This window comes from Schistocerca serialis, unplaced genomic scaffold (assembly GCF_023864345.2).
Source record: "Schistocerca serialis cubense isolate TAMUIC-IGC-003099 unplaced genomic scaffold, iqSchSeri2.2 HiC_scaffold_1406, whole genome shotgun sequence".
NCBI lineage: Eukaryota > Metazoa > Arthropoda > Insecta > Orthoptera > Acrididae > Schistocerca > Schistocerca serialis.
In genome coordinates, this window is record NW_026047632.1 from 1,235,640 (window position 1) to 1,256,105 (window position 20,466).

Here is a 20,466-nt window from a genome sequence, read left to right on the forward strand (position 1 = left end):
CTAACATCTGTGGATTTTCTAAGTAGCTGTACATTTTAAAATATTTCAACTTCTTTCTCTTTTTCTATACTGAATTTTATATTATAACTAATATCATTCGGAAAGTTTAGAAATTCTGTGTTCTTTTTGTCCATGAGGCAATATAACGAAGTGTGAGTATCATCAATATAACAAAACCAACGATAGTGATTTTTCTTGCTGTGCTGATGAGCTGTTCCTTCCAGTTTTACATATAGAAGTCCGTTGTAACTGTGCTGAGTGTGTTTCCTGTAATGTTGTAATGAATACAGTTTCAGAAAACTGGATGATTTATTCGAGAGCCTCACAAACTGAGCGAAGTCAATAATGCTTTGGTCCGCCTCAGTTATTCGGCTTCGCATCTACTGGCAGAGCTGTTGAATGTCCTCCTGAGGGACATTGTTCGAAATCATGTCTAGCTGGCAGGTTAAGTCATGAAAACCCCGAGATGGTTGGAGGGCCCTACCCAGTATGCCCCAAGCGTTGTCAGTTGGGTAGAGGTTTGGCGACCTTCCTAGTCAAGGTATGTTTGGCGAGCAATAGAAACTCTCGCTCTGAGTGTGGGTGGGCATTACCTTGCTGATATGTAAGGCCAGTATGGCTTGCCCTGATGGGCAACAAAACTGGACGTGGACATATCGCTCTGCTTTGTGGGTGACTACTAAAGTGGTCCTGCTATGAAAGTGAACGGCACCCCAGACCATCACTCCCGGTTGTTGGGACTTATGGTGGGCGACAGTCAAGTTGATACTCCCCAGTCTCCAAGGTATCTCCAGACACATCTTTGCTGGACATTGGGGCTCAATTTGAAGTGAGGCTCATCATAGAAGACTGTTACAGTCAATGAGATTCCTCGCCGAAGTCGCGTCTAGAGATGCCCCAGATGGTCGTAGGATACCAATCTTACTGTCGTCCGCTATATGGTCTGACCACCTGGATTGATGCTCAGGGGTTGTCTTCACAGCAGGACCTCTTTGGTTGTCATCTGTGGCACCCTTACAGCAGACCAGTTAGCCTGTGGTGTTCTACACCCTATTTTGCTGCCCTTCTAGGTTAGCCATCATTGGCTAACTTTTTTCCAAGATAACGCCCACTCACACATAGAGAGAGTTTCTACTATTTGTCTTTGGACTTGCCAAACCCTACTTTGGCCAATAACTTTGACAGACCTCTTCCCAATTGAGAATAATTGGAGCAAATAGGCAGGGACCTCCAACCAGGTCGAGATTCTGAGGATCTAACGCACCATTTGGACAAAATATGGCATGATGTTCCTCAGGGAGACATCCAACAACTCTGTCATTCAATGCGAAGCTGAGAAATTGCTTACATCAGGATGCATTGCTTACATAAGGACGCATTATTGACTTGCTTAATCTGTGAAACTTCTCTCTCGAATAAGTCAACCACTTGGTTGTCTGTTCATGTACGGAACATCTATTAGTTTCTGGACCTTTCAGATAGTTCCTTTTTTTGCCTAAGAGTGTAATTTCTATATGTGACATCGTGCTCCCTCTATGATTTTTACCCTCCTCGCTGCCCTCCAATACTAAACTGGTGATCCCTTGATGCCTCAGAATATGTCCTGCCAACCGATCCCTTCTTCTAGTAAGCAGTGATAGAATGTCTAAATAGGCTAATATGTGATGGGCTTAGCATGAAGGATTCTATTTTTTGCATAAATGAACTAAACCTTTTATACGTCTTTTTTTGATACAGAGGACTGTAGAAGACTTGCGAAGTGCTTGGCAGCCATGCTTGTCGAACAGTCCATAGCGTTAACAACTGGTCTTAATGGAATGATGGGTTTGTGAATTTTTGGTGCACCACACAATCTTGGACCAGATCTGATTTAAAAAGACATTTTTAGTCTGTGGGAGAAATCGAGGAGGCTTTCACTAGCTGATGCATTTCCCAAAGTATTGCTGTTGGATGATTGCTTTTGAACTCCCTGTACCTTCCTGGTTGTTATACAACGCCAGTTATACTGCAGTAGGTTCGTTATTTCATTAGCATTGTAGCGTTGCCCTTATCTGTTGGAAGCTCTAGAATACATAAAAAATGAAATCTCGGACAGGTTTCTTTTCACGTTTCGTTAAGGTATTGATGTCTCAGTGCTTATTTCCTCTCGTAGTGTCTCTGGTGGTGCCTCCAGATTTAGGGGACGAAGTCTTTGGCACAGAAATACGCTATGGAACGTGGCCTAATACTCATTACTCAAAATTGACCTGTAGGTTGTATTTTAATTATTTATCAGTACGAGTACATGTGTTAGTGTTTGTAGGAATCACGAAAGAAATGAGGAGTGTAGAAATGGGAGAAATCTTTAGAGAAGGGGTGGCCAAGACATCAGCTCACGGGCCATGCCCGGGCATAAGTGCATTTGGCTCATTATATACATCTCCCCAATTAACATTTCTTAAATTTTCTCTGAAGTGCTCAATAAACACTGGGTTGAGCAACCTTACAGTTTTATTTCATGGTTTCTGAACTGTACACCTTGCTGTGTTTTCTAATTTAATCAATTGTACATCATGGGCTGATAATCCATTTATCAATGGGAAAGCATATGTTAGTTTTACACCCACTTGCTGTACAAATACATAATCCATTAGAGCGCTACTGTCTTGAGCTATATGTGTAGGGAAATTGATAGCTGATTCTATCTGTAATTAATAACACTTACACTTTTCCCATCTGAACTGGTTAGAAAGTTTACACAGAAATCAACACAGATTAATAACTTCCTGTTTTTGTCTGATAGACAGCGTAATAGGTAGTCAAACTTTTTTATGAGTAGCTCCCAATCTGCTAGGGCTGTAGTTCATAAGCATAAACTTCAAAGTGCTGATCAATACAGAATTTGCTTACTTCTCCAGTTTTGTATTTATATCCTTGTTTTTGTAAACGGCAACCACTCCTTTATCCATGCTGTATCTGGAAGTGTAAGAGGCTAAATTATAATAATTTATACTGACACTATCCATCACCACAATTACATGGTGTTCAGACAAAGTATATCAATCTCATTGTTATTTGTGAGGTCATCTACACATACTAACAGATCATCTACTTTATTTTTTATTCCCCTGATATTCTGAGGAAGTAAGTTGATACTACCCTTAGCTCATCCCTATTTACTGTGCATGGAGCTTCTTTTATTCTATTTTTTTTTTTACTGTTGCCTGTTTGGACTTTGACCTTAACACAAGAAACCTGTCTACCTGGTCCCATAAACCACAGGGGTCACCCTCGTGTGACTGAGGCTCCCCCTTACAGTGTCTGCTAATAGAGAAGCTAACTTATCTTTCCCCTTCCTATTTAGGTGCAGGCCATGCGTAGTGTGTCCTCACCTACCAGTAATGTCAACAGGAACATCGCATATGTGAGGTTTTGGGGGTATCTGGAACATCCCGTTCCTCCACTACTTCAGATAGCAAGCCAGAGTGTTAACACGCCTTACAGCAGTGTTTACGCAGGACCGAACATGGCGCTGAAAGACCTCCACAGACACCACATTCGTGTGGCCAGTTCATGTTCCTATTTCATCCACGTCTCTCGCAATAGTACACCTTGGATTCATACCGCAGGCTGTTTCCTGCTGCCCCAACTGTAATTACCTGATCTCCTTAGCATTTGTTTTCACAAAACTTGTGAGCTGGTACGCTGCACCTAATTCCTTCTCAAGCTCCTGGCCTTGACTGTTAACTAGAAGCAATAATCTTCTTTTCCTATTCTGATTTGATCCCTAGATGTCTCTTTTTCTTGAAGCTAATATTCTGCTTCGAAATACATTCAACTACATCTGGATGAGGCCATTCCTCCACTACTTCTGATAGCAAGCCAAACTGATTTACTAACTGAATTTCGAAGTTTTTTCAACAGTTTCCCTTTTTGCTTCTACCTTTCCCCAGCACCCCGTCCCTGTTTCTTCCCTTGGCCTACATAATTCCAAGTCCGCATTTTCTAATTCAGCCTTAAGGGCACAAATTTTTGCCTCATGTTCAGCAACTTTTCTGTCCTTTCTACATAACGTACGTTGCCATGGAGAGCGTCTTTATCTACCCAGTTTCCTCGCCGCTACATTCGCCCCAATAAACCATAACCTACACAGTCTTCACAGCCCCGCCTTCAGATTTCTACAGCAAACATCACATTTGCTAGACATGTTTTGACAGAAAAATTTACACAAAGGAAGAGGATAACTTGGCACAAGAGCACTGATGTTACGTAACCTGTATTAATACGCAATGAAACGCTAATGTGAACAAACTTTTAAAAATCTCAAAAACTTTATAAAACTACCCTTGTAATTCTTTCTAGGCCACAACGTATTCTTCAAACTCCGTATTTCCTTTAACACCAGTGTTCTTAAGAAGCTCGACTGTCTTTGTCAGTATGTGTCCGTTCCAGAAATGCGATTTTCTTCTTAAATGCGTCCCCATCAAATGAGGAACAAGTTAGCTTGCAGTGCATTACTGTGGGCAGTGTGCAGTCAAGTCCAGTTAAAATGTGAAATCTGCTTATAATGGATTATATATTGTTATTGGGAATGCCGCTCGCCGCTAACTTGGTGTAATGTCTCTCACACATAAACCTGTACAGTAAAGTAAGGGCCTCCTGTTTTATCTTTAGGCTGATCCGTGATAAGACAGGCAAACAATTATACTAATGGAGGATTCTGCGTATTTTCTCTAATTTCATTCGCTCTCTCTCTCTCTCTCTCTGTCCTTTATCTATATACAGTTTTAAATATAATATTTCATTACGTGAACTCAGCCCAATAGAATCTCTGGTGGAGCCCTTCGTCTTAATATTCAGCGGCTGGCTTGCTGTAAAAGATCTTTATATCTATTATTATTGTTAAGCGCTGCATTCAGTTGGGAAAATCGATCGTTTGAACAATTCGTTCATTTTACGAGAGATTTAGAATTTCAGATGTGTCCGAAGCCTTTTTGGACGATTTTATAAAATCTCGGTGATTGCAGGCTCTCTTCGTCACAACTGAAACTTCCCCACTAATTACAGGGCCAAGACAATCATCAATGATTCAGACAGAGAACTCATTCGTCATTCACGCTAGAATAAAAGGGTCACAAACCTTATTTCTGAGGAAAATTGTATATTCAATCCATCTCCATTACATGTTACGTTTTCTGTTGATTCCCAGTCTTACTTAATTTGCGTTTACAATTTTTCTCTCTCTCTTCAAATAACCCGCTAGTGGCACAAACGTTAATAGCTCGCTTTAGCGAGAAGAAGAGCAAATATGTCTCTTTTAGCAACCCGACAATCTTCCAAAAGATACTTCCGAAGCTGTCCTAGTTATCCCTCTATAATAACTATGGAGAATACATATATGTATCTCTGTTATTCCAAAGAATAAACGTACTAAAAAAATACCTTGGCGTCGACGAACTGTCGGCGCATATATTACTAGAAAATCCGATCAGATACTTTTCAAAAGTGAATAAATGTGGATGATTTGATTGACCATTATTAATTATTGCGTGGTAGAGGGTATTTTCCGTGGGGAGATTACATGCTCTAGATTGCACATGTTTTAATTTTCGTTCCTGCATTCCTTTTTCCGTCAAAAAATTAAACGCTTGCTCCAGGTATGTCTCTCGACATAACCTACATACTTTGCAGTTCGATATGAAGTCTCCATAGGAATCGATCAGTTTCACTGAAAACCGTTGCAGCTGAAAACGGAAGATGCGTGGGACTTGAGCAATTATACTATGCTTTCTTCCAATTTCGCCATGTGCCAAAGGCCTGCAAATTTAGCACAAAGTGCTTTTTGATGTACAAAACAAGGAATCTCGTCTGTCGACATTCGTGATTTTATCCTGTTTCATTGTCAATCAAATCTTTAAACTCTTTCTGCATATTCCAGAATCCGAATCAAGAACAGTTCTCCATATAACCTAGAGGCAGATATCCTACGATTTGTGAGGCAACTTAAGTCACTTAATAACAGCAAGTCTTCCGGTCCGTACTGTATACCAATTACGTTTCCTTCAGAATATGCTGATGCAACAGCTCCATACATAACGACCTTATACAACCGTCCGCTGGACGAAAGATCCGTATGAAAAGATTAGAAAGCTGCACAGGTTACACCAATATTCAAAAACGGTGGAAGGAGTAATCCAGTAAATTACAGGTCCATATTATTAACGTCGATATCTAGTAGGATTTTGGAACATATATTGCGTGTGAGGACTATGAATTACCTCGAAGAAAACGGTCTATTGACACACAGTAAAGGCGGATTCAGAAAACATCATTCTTGTGAAGCGCGAAGTGTTGAGTGCTATCGACAAGGATTTCGAAAAGGCCTTTGACACTGTACCACACAAGCGGCATCTAAGTTAGCTAATTGGATTCGTGATATCCTGTCAGAGAGGTCACAGTTCCTTATAACTGACAGTCATCGAGTGAAACAGAAGTGATTTCTGGCGTTCCCCAACGTAGTGTTATAGGCCCACTGCTGTTCATTATCTATATAAATGATTTCGTAAGAATCTGAGGAACAATCTGAGATCAAAAAATGCAAAACGATTTAGAAAATATACCTGTATATTTTGGAAAGTGGCAATTGATCCTAGATAATGAAGTCCTCCATATGAGTGCTAAAAGGAATCTGTTAAACTTTGGTTACACGATAAGTCTCTAAATCTAAAGCCCGCAAATTGAACAAAAACCCTATGAATTATAATTACGAGCCACTTAAATTGGGAAGAACACATAATGTTGAGGGGGAGGCTACCCAAAGACTGCGACTAATTAGCAGAATATTTAGAAAATGTGACAGATCTACTAAAGAGACTGCCTACGCTACGCTTGTATGCCCGCTTTTGGAGTACCACTGCACAGTGTGGGATCCTCACCAGATAGGGTTAATGGAGTACATTGAGAAAGTTCAAAGAAGAGCTGCACGTTCTGTATTACCCCGAAATAGGGGAAACAGTGTTACTGACATGATACAGAATTTGGGGTGGACATCAAAAGGGCGTTTTTCATTGTAGCAGAATCATTTCACGAAATTTCAGTCACCAACTTTCTCCTTCGAATGCGAAAATATTTTGCTAACGCAGACATACTTAGGGAGAAACGATCGTCGTAATAAAATAAAGGAAACGGAAGCTATCAGGGAAAGGTATGGGCATTGGTTTTTTCCTCGCACTGTTCGATATTGGAATAATCGAGAATCGTTGTGAAGGTCATTCGATGAGCCCTCCGCCAGGCACTTAGGTGTGATCTGCAGAGGATCCATGTACATGTGCATCTAATGTCGTTTCACAGTAGATATGCACTACCTGTAACGTATATGAATTGGGAAACCTCTTCGCTCTCTTCTGTCACTGCCACTCATTTTAAAGAATCGCGACGGTAGATCGCTCGACTGCCTCCTTCGTGCAAACAGCAACTGGCCCAGTGAACCTCCATCGTACCGAGATCACACAGCGAAGGGTAAACAGCGCTGACAGCGCGAGTCTGCCGGACTCGAGAGACTTGTGCCGGCCGGAAGACGCCGCACCGCGACGCCGGATGAAGCGCCGCGCTCTTCCGGGCGCCTCCGAGAAGGACCGAGTGGAGCCGAGCGGCAGGCAGGCCGGGCCCGCGCCGCCCGTGGCCCAGACACGCTGCACGCGTGACTTGTGGCACGGCGCGGCTGGCCGTGGTTATGAGCCTCTACCCAGCTGCGGCGAGGTCATTCAGTCAACTCCTGAGGCGTCACCAGTGGCCACAGGTTGGATGTAAGATGTAATACTTCACGTATGTTCGTTTGATATTTTTCAGGAAAAAGATGTCCATTTTTACAAGTGACAAACAGCAAACGTGTAAAACACAATGCATTAGAATAACACATATTAAAAGCATAATATTGCCAAGGAATACAGCAGTATCAAGAGCCATCAACTAGAGATAATTACAGAGAACACTGCAATATTTTGAGAAATGTCATTAGACCAGCTGATAGTATCAGCTGCGAGAGTAGTATGTACATACATGAGAATAACATCGAAATAAGCTGGTATATAACGAGGACAGTGCCAGGCGAGCAGCGGAAATCTTCGGTTATCTGTTTACTGAATGTCGTAGTGTGAAGACGTTACTAACGTTAACGGGATTTGCAAACGTTTAAATAATAAAGTCTTGTACGTCGAAGAAAGTTCAAACTCCTGCGCCTCACTCACTCAAATTGCTTGTAACACCATTTTTAATGTTGGCAACTAAAGGTAAAGCTGAAGGATGCAAACTGTAAGGAAATGGAAGCAGTAATTACAGAATAAATAAGAGTGCATGTGGTTGAGATGATATATTATTTGGGACAGTATATATTTCTATATCATGCACTACCGCTTTTGCGTCAGTCACCTAGCTCGTGAAATATATTTTTCCTGAGTGAAAGTAAATATTCAGTCATAAGGCTGTAAAAATAACATGTTGGTAATATTTAAATCAACTTCCACTTCCATACTCCACAAACCCCTGCGAAGTGCGTGGTAGAGGGTTTTTCCTGCAGTAACACATACTGGATTGTATCCCCAGCCACTTCGCTCCTGTGCGCCCTGTAATTAGCGTGACCTCGTCTTTGCCGGCCCTACGAGAGCGACAGCCAGGCGTCCGTCTTGTATTCTCAGATTCTTCGCTTCATACAGGTTCTTGGAATGTTGTGAGTAGGTATTCATCTTGAAGTGATTTCTCGACATGAAATCTCACTTTTTTTTATCTCGTCTTTGATTTAAGAACAAAAATTTGAAAAGATTCAACCTTGAACAAACACGGTTTCTTCTCTTTTTGCCGACACGTATTTCAGCCATATTTCATTATCACCAGCGGGTTTCCTTTATTCTTCTGCAGAGTAAAGAGTAAACTGTCGCATTGGGATACGCATATTTTTGGGACTGTGTTATTTTTGCTCAGAACGTTATAACAGACATGTAAACCATAGTAGCACATGCCGTTGTTCATGTCGCTGCACGTCATCTACAATACCGAGATACCAGCCAAACTGGAAATAGCAGACACGGACATCAGCAACAGCATGTGCCATTAACGCATACATCTTTCTGAGAGCGTTTTGAATGCAAATGTACAATTCTAAAATTATACGTTTCCCATTGTAACAACATATTCTTTCTAGAATGAAATTTTCTCTCTACAGCGGAGTGTGCGCTGGTATGAAACTTCCTGGCGGATTAAAACTGTGTGCCGGACCGAGACTCGAACTCAAGACTTTTTCCTTTTGCTGGCAAGTGCTCTACCAACTTTTTTTATTTTCTTTTTTTATGAAGAGGAAAAGAATTTTTCGCACCCACCCACGCGCGAACCCATGACCTTCCGTATCCTATTCCCGCGCGCTAACTACTTTTTTTTTTTTTTTTTTTTTTAATAGAAGGTCACAGGGCGTGGTACACGCCGCACTATTAGTGGGGTCTCTTCACGGCACTGCCGGTGCGTCGAGGCCCAAACCCCTCCCACCCCTTTTTTCATGTTCCCTGTTGGGTCATAGCACTAAGTGTGCAGAAATCTTCACACTAAATTCCCATTCTCCGATTTCAGAAAAACAAAGAAACCTCTTCTCTGAGTAGCAACTGAACACTTATAAAGACTTAACAATTCTTCTTGAATCACACAAATACTTTGGAAGTCGAACACGAGTAATTCTGAACAAAATGTTTTGAGAAAACTCTTCGTGTAACATAGAAGATTCGGAAGCAAGGTAATAGTAAATAATAATAACACAACTGACTTTTAATTTTCTTCTGTTCGTTCTCGTCCAAGGTGTTGTAGTGGTGCCACATATTTAACCGACACCCATTCTTTCAAAAATGATCTCCAGCATGTTGCCGTAGTGCTTCTTGTGGTTGCGATACGTGGTGATTTTTGCGTATTCACACTTCATGTAAACGCGGAATTCTATCTCGTTGTCCAACCCAAGTTTATTGATGACATAACTAACACATTTTCCCAGTAACCAGCTAATGGCGTTCGTTTTTAATTTCGGAATGTATGTCATGTCTGGTCTCAGAAGGAGCGATGGCGTTATATATTCGGTCGAGGATCGGTGAGAAAGGCGCTTTGTTGCCTGATCCAATTCCAGTTATTCACACTGCCACTACAGGTGAATCTGTGGATGAGTGTATCCACCAGACTGTGTTTTCCACAAAGGTGTGTCTGGTTTAAACCGATCCCATACAGTCTCTCGTTGGTGCTGATGACACTGTTAACTGTTTTGTACCATGCGGAAATAGCGTTTGCAGATAGCCCGGCATAGTTGATGTTCCGCCATACAGCTTTCCAGTCACAATTAGGGAATTTCTTTTCAGTTTTGTTTCTGCCCTCATTTAACTTCCTTTCAAGTATGATGTCGCGCGCTGTGGTACATGTGTTGCTTCTGATTTCGTCACTAAGGTAACTTGCTGCGAGGAAAAAATTCCTCACATACTGCAGACTGGCATTAATCCTTCGCACATCAATCGGTGCTTGCTGGCTATGGGGTGTCACAGCCTCAAAGAGCTTTGCGGTTATACATTGTGGAAGTTCTCTGAGTATATGAAAAGTCCGTTTGAGGAACAGAGCAGACTCTTTATTTCGAATGCCCACCAAACCGAGGCCCCCGTTTCTGACATCCAGTATAACGGTAGTTCGATGGATGTTTTCCATTACAGCACCATGAACTTTCCTCCTAGCTTCCGTCCAGTTAAAAGCAACCATCCTCATCGGACATGCCATTAAGGTTATTTCCAAAGTTTTATGTTTGTTGTCTTGTTTTGCCTGTGCCAGTCGGAGGTGATATAGGCCCTGCAGATTCAATATTTTACTTTTGTTTTCATTGGTTGTCGCTCCCGACGCTAGACAATACTTTTGGATTTCTCTTTCCAGTGTAACTGTCTCCTCCTTATTCCTTATTACAACACCCACGTCATCAGCATAAACTCGTATGACGGTTTTCTCACCACTCAATGTTATGCCTGTTAATCTTGCGTGGACAGTGCGGAGAAAGGGCTCTAAAGATACGGAAAATAAAAACATAGATAAGGGACTGCCCTGTGGAACCCCTCGCCTTATCTGTATGGGTTTAGATGTTTGGCCATTGATTGCTGTTTTCGCTTTTATACCTGTTGCAATATTTCTTAGCATGTTGACAATCTGAGGGTGGAAAGCCATTCTTGACAGCGTCGCAAAGAGGCATCTATGACTAACGCGGTCAAAAGCTTTGTTGAAATCTATAAAGATTGAAGCACATTACTTGCCACTGACGTAATTGCAATGACGTCTCTGTATGCAGATAGACTTTCGAATATCGTTCTGGTTGGAGAACAAGATTAATGATGACTCAATATTTTGTTGGAAAAGGCACGGAGTCTTTTGTTGATAATACGCGAAATTATTTTGTAATCAGAATTTAGCAGCGAAAGAGGCCGGTAATTGTTTAAGTTGGTTTTGCCTTTACTCTTAGGAATCAGTACTATTTTACTTTCCTTAAACTCTGCAGGGACCGCTTTTCCGGTCAGGACCTCATTCGCCATGGAAGTGATCTTGTCCCCAATTATAGACCAGTAGCAGGCATAAAAATCCACAGGGAGGCCACCAAGCCCCGGAGATTTTTTGAGAGGTGAGTTACGCACTGCCTCATGCACTTCACCTTTAGTAATAGGTGACAGGATGTCAGCGTTTTCTGTTCCCGACAAATGTGGACCTAAAATAGTGAGAAAGTCCTCGAGAGCTGCATCGTCCACTGTGGTAGGGGCATATAAGTTGTCATAGTACCTGTGGACTTGGTCCAGTATTTCTTTCTGGCATGTGAGCCTTGCACCAGTATGCGTCTGGACTTCATCAATAAAAGTTTGACGTCTGTTTTTAGCATGCCGCACCAAGTGATACAGAGAGGCAGTTTCATCAGCTACTACTGATGTGGCTTTCTATTTAATTTTTAGTCCCTCCATCTGTTGCTGCTTAATGCTTAATAACTTGGCTTTTATTTTTTGATATCATTCAGACGAATTACGTCATCATGGGCCTCTTGATATAAGTCTCTTAAAACTTTATAATAAAACTCCATTGTATTCCTCAGCTCCCTGCGCCTCGCTACACTATACTGCACGACAACTTTCAGCAGCCTTGGTTTAGCCCTCCTAGTCCAGCAGTCAATGACTGTTGGGCGCTTGTCTGCTGTGCGGAGGCACATAGTCCACGCTACTCTTATTTCCTGTTCCAGTTCTTCGTCAGTTAAAACAGATATATTCAAATTCCATTGCCCTCTGAATCGACAGGTTGGCTGTACACGTAAATTAAAGCAAGTTAAAAGTGTACTGTGATTGCTAAAATACACGGGAACAGTTTCAACGTTTAATAAAAATGTTTGCAAATTTGGTGACACGTAAATTCTATTTAGTCTGCTGCGGGAGTGGCTGGTTATATACGTGAACTCGACTGATGTCGGGAGCTGAAGTTCCTATACATCTTTGAGTTGTAGATCACTTACTAACTTTTTTAACTGTGGCAAGTAGTTGAAATTGGGTTGTTGATGTTTCTGGTTTAAAACACAGTTAATATGTCCACATAATATAAGAGAACACGGATTTTTCCTCAATAAATAAATTAGTTCACCTTAAAAAGCGTCGCACCATCCAATTTATGGGAATTTCCTGATGGTGCGTAAAGGTTCAGCACGGTCATACCGAAAATTTTTATGCCTACGGCTCTTCCTGATTCTAGTCGTTCGATTTCAGTCACCTTATAAGAATGGCTGTACTGACATGGCTTCCGTAGAAACACTAACAATTCCAAAAATGCCTGGGATCCGAAATGCCGTCATCGCAACTTCTTGTAGCAACGCGATATCTGTCCCAGACTGGTACAAGAATTCTTCTGATTCTGCCAATTTCAAGGGTGACTGTATTTTATTAATGTTAATAGTAGTAGTGGTATAAACTTGCATCACAGACATACCAGAAGAAGCTATTTGGGATGAGGATCGGTATGATTATAGCAGCAACGTGCTTCTCTACAAGTCACGATCTTTACAAGCTGTGTGCCCATTACATGCACTAACTTCATAGAAAAAATTTTACTGCTTTTAAACAAAGTGCTTGAAAAGAAAATTATCTTGAAATCCTGACAATGCATTGCTATAAGTCACTGTGGTCTTTCTCCTTCTCCTCGTCAGTGTTGGCCCTGATGACTTCATATTTAATATTCTTTTTCTTGATGTCTTTCTTCTCTGGTGTGGTTTTCGCTTGATGACGCGTGACAGCAAGACCTGGTTTCGGTCGCAGCCTCCGACGGTGGCCGTCTTGCGCAACGGCGGTGGCTTGCGAGTCGTCAATATTTGGCTTCGGGGTCTTGTCGGTTGCGTTGTCTTGCTGGCGAGGCGGTGAAGCTGGTTTATTTCCTCCTTCGGCGCGGTGTTGCGCTTCGGAGCCAGCAGGTTGTTTACTTGGTACTTCCTCGTACTGTTCCCACTGTATGGGCTGTGCACTCGATGCGGTTATTGCAGCTGTGACCTCAGGCTCAGGGTCACATTTCTGTGAAAGGTCACTACGAGCTGCGTCACTATCTGTTCGTGGCGGTATAATTCCTTGTGCGGGAGTGGGAGCCACATCGACCTGCATTTCATCTCCTTTTACCACTTCCAACAGGACTTGGCTTCGGCTTCCTGGCAACGGGTGTTTCACAGGAAGAGTCCTCATCAACATTTTTTTCAGTGTCCTCTAGAGGGCACTTTTTAGTGGGAGTCTCGCTGTCACGGAACGGAATTTCAGCAGTTAATGCAGGTTTTAAAGACGGAAAGTCATTAATATTAAGTGCAACATTTTCCGAGGTAGTAACAGGATCCACGACAGCCGCCGCCTCTGTTCTATTACTGGCTGGCAACAAATCGTTGAGTGTTAATTTCCGGCGTTGCGTAAGGTTATTTGTTAGCACAAAAACACGGCAAGGGCAGTCCTGACGGAGGTGACCAGACTCGTTACATACATGACATGTAGGGGTTTGCCCTGAGTAAATAACATGCGTCTTGTGCCCGTCAACAACGATGTGGGAGGGAATGTTTGCCTTCACTTCCATCTCCACGGAGCGAATGCCGTTAAAGCACTGCAGCTTGAAATGCGAAGCCCACCTTTCGTTGACTATTTGCCTGACAACCCCACACTTTGAAAGGACATCTTTAATTTTCGAGTTGTCTACTTCTATGGGAATATTCAAAACCCTAACATTTCTAATTACAGACTCGGAATTCCTGAGTTTTACAGTACTTTTAGTATATCACGGTGTATAAATTCCGTTTCATAACCAAATTTTTCCAGAAAGCGGTCTACACTCATGGAATCGTTAAACTTTACAAAAATGCAGTATTCATCAGAGTCTAGCTGCATGGTATGAGCAAATTCAGGATGAAGCCCAAATACCTCGGTAATCTAGTCGTATGTTTCAAGTGCAGAGGGCTGTACTCGACGGGTGTACTTGTCGAAGGTGAAAATCACGGTGTTTTTTCTCACGGAGTTTGCCATGGTGTTCTGCAGCGAATAAATTTCGGACAACGCCGAAATCCCAACAGCACTACGTAGAAAGACGACATGAACGAAGACCAATAGCTCAATTTATAACACTTAATTCACGTGCAAAAAGCCGATAAACAGTCACGAAACACGAAAACACTGGCGTAAACACTGAACGTTCACGGAGCAAACTTGAGGAGCGTGCGACCGCGGCGACAGCTAAAGCCAGACTGCTGGCCACGCGAACTGAGCTATCCAAGCGCGACTCACGCCCCGTCCTCACAGCTTTACTTCCGCCAGTACCTCGTCTTCTACCTTCCAAACTTCACAGAAGCTCTCCTGCGAACCTTGCAGAAACTAGCACTCCTGGAAGAAAGGATATTGCGGAGACATGGCTTACCCACAACCAGGGGGATGTTTCTAGAGCGAAATTTTCACTTTACAGCGGAGCGTGCGCTGATATGAAACTTCCTGGCAGATTAAAACTGTGTGCCGGACCGAGACTGGAACTCGGGACCTTCGCCTTTCGCGAGCAAGCGCTCTACCAACTGAGCTATCCAAACACGACTCAACGAGGTACTGGCGGATTGAAAGCTGTGAGGACGGGGCGTGAGTCGTGCTTGGGTGGCTCAGTTGGTAGAGCGCTTGCCCGCAAGAGGCGGAAGTCCCGAGTTCGAGTCTCGGTCCGGCACACAGTTTTAATCTGCCAGGAAGTTTGTATATATTCTTTGTTCGACAGAAAAATGAAGGGAACCTGTCATGACGGTAAAGCTTCGACGAAACATGTATGGGTGAAAAAGAAGAAACTGTGTTTTGTTGAAGGCAGGACGTTTTCAAATAACTTTTATTTACAGGTAGCCTTTAAGGGAATATTTGCGATTGCCAGTACAGGTTTCTGTGTTTCGCGCATCTGCGTGTCTCTGTAAACCGACTGATTCCAAATATTACTCACTGGTATGGCAGGTGTAGGATAACTATTATCTGCTTATTTTTTAAGTGCACAGTTTTACGTTTACAAACAAGTAAAGGAAGTTTTCAGTCTTCACTGCAGTTTAACTCTCGATTGAGCGCGACTATGCGTAAAACGCGCCAACCGCAAATGGCATTGTCTTGTCCAATTCTCTGCATAATAAATAAAAAAATTGCATTGATGTTATAAAATTGCCAGCCGTACGTATACCTTCATTATAGCTTCAGCCAGCTCAGTGGTAAGTTGTGTTGTCACTTGCCCAAGTGAGCAGCAGAAACGTAAAATAAACAACGCGAGTGCCGTCTTAGAATACAAGGTACACAACGCGCCCAGTCGTGTAAGTGGCGTTCCTTGCACTCTCATCTCGTTACCTTTCGTCCACAAGCGGGCCCTGCCACCCTGTACAGGCCACAACAAAGCTGGCCGACAACGAGGAGGCTGCGTGGCCCCTCGACGAGGATCCAGGGTTCGACACCGAATCAGGCAAGGAAATTGGCGATGACGCTGAGGAAGAAGAGGAACAGTTTGCCACACGACGTGACCGAGGTTCGGATCCCGAACGGGAACACAATTCAGACGATGACCGCGAACAGTCGCTCTCCGCTGTTTATATTTTTATTAGGAAAGAGAAAAATGAAAATGGAATCAATTATGCGCTAATGTAGTCATAAAGACAAAAAGAAAGAATATTCTAAAAATATTTCCTGGATCAGAAAGTGTATCCAGAAAAGTCATAAGTGAAATGGACAGTACTTAGGCCGGCCGCGGTGGTCTAGCGGTTCTAGGCGCGCAGTCCCGAACCGCGCGATTGCTACGGTCGCAGGTTCGAATCCTGCCTCGGGCATGGATGTGTGTGATGTCCTTAGGTTAGTTAGGTTTAAGTAGTTCTAAGTTCTAGGGGAATAATGACCACAGATGTTAAGTCCCATAGTGCTCAGACCCATTTGAACCATTTGACAGTACGATTGAGAAAATATTAAGATTACGGGAGCTGTGATGAGCTATAGAAGACTGCTGTTCCTTTTACGTTGCATCCGCTTTGACGACAAAAGCTCAAGACAAGAAGGGAGAGCAACCGATAAGCTTGTTGCAATAAGGCAGTTATTACAATGTCACAAATGGATGGGTCTACATAGTCGATCAACTGGAAAGAGCGTATTCCATAGCATGGGTCACCAGAAGATGGCCACTGGTCGTATCCTATTCTGTAAGCGATATAGCTGGAATAAGAGCTCAAATCATTTTCGACGCAAATGAGGTAAATCCAAAAAAGGAGCATTTTCGTTGAAAGACTTTGCATTTTCCCTTGCGGGGCTTCAGCTAGTCAAAACAGATAAGGTTGCTTCACTTCCTGTCAACGTAGCAACTTTCCTAGAGAAATTCAAAGATCCGTGGGTTGAAACAATTGGGTAGCTGGCCTCCAAGAAAAGAGGACGGCGTGTGACATGTGGACGAGAGAAAAAGAAAAAGCACCTCTACTACCTTAAGTTGCAGCTCAGACCGCAGCTTTCTTTAGCAAAAGGCATGGGAGAATAGCGCTTACACGTGAAAAGTTTCAAGTAGTTCTCGAAAATGCGTAAGACAGTTAACAATGCATATAGAAAGAAATTTGTGATAAATGACACTGTCCAGCTCGAAGGTTAAGATGTTATCCAGATGTGATTAGGTACATGCGGTTCTTTTGCTTTGAGGTAGTACTTTTGGACGTGCTGATAGCCAGTAAAGGAATATTTTAGTGAAATGGTTTAAAGAATTTACTTCAAAGGCCCAATGAAATCTTTACAAGTTTTCTCCCAGAGCAACTTACGCTCTGCCTACGTGACAGACGTTGCCTGTCTGTGGCAGTTCTGTCCAGTTGAAGCCGCTGACAAGAGACGCCTTGAGCCCTGTGCTGAGACTGCTAGTGGATTCACGCCATCGGTTTTACGCAGTAGCGTGTGTGGGATACAGGTCACGTGTGTGGACACTGGAGCACTCTGCAATGCAGAACACGTTTGCTTCTCTCTCTCGTGATCCAGACCTCGAGCAGAACAGACGTCTTTCTTGGGAGACGTTCCATGAGCGGCCACCAACATCATTTAATGTGAATCGCGTCCCCTTCCGTTGCCATCTTCAATTAGTAGTTTGGCCTTCTAAAATGGACTAAACCTGGTAACTTCCGTCTACTAGGCGCGCCCCTTGCACAGTGTGCACTGAAATATATTCTCTTTATTTTAGCTATTTTCCTGTACTGTCATTCGACGGCAGCCTTCGATGCCCACTTATAAATCGGGACTGCGCGACCTCCTGTGCGTTGTCGTCGCGAGCAGAATCCAACATTTCCCCTCCTTCCCTGACCATGTTCACTTTGGTACAGACAACTACACCGTCTGTGCAGTGACTGTTAACTACGTCTGCCAGATCATTAATGTCCGACATGTGCAGCAGGAGCCCCGCAGCTCCCCCGGGACGCGCCTGCCCGTGACCCTCGTCGTGCTGCCCACACATGGCCGAGCCGTCGCTCCTCGGGCCTGTACCGCCACAGTCCTGGAAGGCGGCCCTCGCGAGCTCACGTGACGAGTGTGGAGAGGGTACTGACACCATCACCCGGTCTGAGCACCCTCGTGTAGCAGGTGTAGTGCAATTTTATTCCTTCGAGGATCCATCTTTGATGAAAACAGGGCATCGGTTGCTTCACAGGTTGACAACTGAAAACATGTATGTAGAGGCATGTGGACACCCATAAGTCTAGTTTAACGAGGATGAGCAGACAGTTGGCCGTGAGGTCATGGAAGGAATCATCTGGGCATTTGCCTGAAATAATTTAGGAAGATCACGAAGTAACATAATCAGAACATCTGGTGGGAATTACACAGCCAGTATCATCGTGTATACAAGGTCAGAGTGTTAGAAGCAGCGATTTGAAAAGCTCCTAAACTGTTTGTCAAACAAGGATACCTGATCCGTCTATTGTGACTTACGCTTGCTACTGTTTGCCCAAATCATTCTAAAGAAATGACAGGAACATCATTGTCATCCTCATAATCGTCATATCAGCCTTTTCCCGCGTCATGTGGGGTCGGCGTTGTTTTGCTGGATCCTTCTCTTCCATAAATTCCTATCCAGTGCTTCTTCTCTTTCTCCCGTAGGTCTCCTGCTACCTTGTCTTTCCACCTCAGTTTCGGTCTTCCTCTTCTCCTTGATTTTTCGATTTCTAGGTCCAACTCTTCTCCCCGCGTCGTAATCCCCTCTTCTCTGCACGTGTAAATACCATCTCAAACTACTTTCTTGGATCTTCTTCCCTATGGGCTCCACTTTCACTGTTCCTCTGGTGTACACTTTCCTTAGTCTATCCTTTCGTGTCACCCCACTCATCCTCCTTATCATTCTCATTTCAGCCTCTTCCATCTTTTTCTCTTGGACTTTTGTAATTGGGCAAGTTTTTGCACTATACAGCATCGCAGGCCTCACCGCAGACTTGTAAAACTTTCCTTTCATTCTGCAGCTAACCTTCTTATCACACAGTACTCAGCTCAGTTTCCTCCAGTTCATCCATAACTATTTATCCTCTGCTGTATTTCGACCTCCAGTCCTCCATTACTTTTTATGTAAGAGCCTAGCTATTTAAATTTCTTGATCATCAGTTGTTCTCCTTCCAGGTTAATATATAGATCTTTCGCATCCTTTGTTGGTTTTTCCTCTTCCCGGCATTAATCCAAATTGTTCTTTACATACGTCGGTTTCTAGACGCACCCTGTTCTCAAATATCCTTTCCAAGATCTTAAGGATTTTCTCAAGGTCGTATAATACTACACCTGATTTATCCTTTATCGGCCTCACTGATGCTATGTCCTTGGCCGCCTTATCTCTTGCTTTAGCTATCCGTAGGAGTTGCCTGTCGTCCTGTCTTCTTTCCAGCTCTTCATACGCCTCTTCTAAGACAGGAACATCCATACCAAAATGCCGTGGCTGACATCTTATCATTCCGAGAACGAGGTGCCGGAGGAAAGAAAATGTCAAAACTGATGCTGTGAGTACAATCGTGACTCATGTCTCCATAGAATAATTTTATTTGGAACTCTTCCAGATGGTGTTTGCATACAAAAAAAGGGAACTGTGAGTCTTTCTGGATGCAAAACGATTTTGTTGTTTAGTTATTTATTCCCCAATCTAGTTTCAGCGACAAATGTCGCCATCATTAATGGGTCATGGGGTCTTTATATCTAAAACATGCAGAGAATAGCATAGTTATAAAACACTGTAAAACATTATTATATGTGTACTGTTTGTTTTATAAATCCTGTTTTCCGTGAGTACTTTCATAATACCTTATTTATTATACAGTACGGCATGGTTTTAAGATTGTTGTTGGGGTTTGGGGCAAATTTTCTGTGTGCCTCTGTTTCCGTTTTTCGCGGCATAGGTTATGTCATCTGGAACTGTATGAGCGGCTATTACTAAACAAATACAATAACATTAACTTATGTATGTCATCGTCATACAGTTGGGATTGCCGTAGTGTTGTGGATACAGTTTTGATGTGTACTCGGTTGTTACATAGTTCCTGGTGTACTTACGTTCGCGGCAAGGCATTCAGCTAATTTTACACACAGAAAAACGTAAGTTTCGCACTTCTTTCATAATCCAAAACATTACGCCATCTTGCCATTAGCATGTGTCGCGAGAAATGTATCGCATGTTAGCGGTCGCGTGGTTCCAGACTGTAGCGCCTAGAACCGCTCGGCCACTCCGGCCGGCTGTGTTTGATTATATTTAGTTCCTGTGTGTACTCTTCAGTTTAAGACGTGTTCTATTTATCCTGTGGAGCATGGGTGCAAAGCTGACATGTATGGTGGTTGGATGAGATATGGGTAGCAGTGGTTGTGGATGTGGGTTTTCTGAAGATGGGAAAATAATGTTGGTGCTTGTTTCTTGTAACTGTAAGATTCAAGAAATTTAGATTCTTGTTTTTTTTTCTCTTTC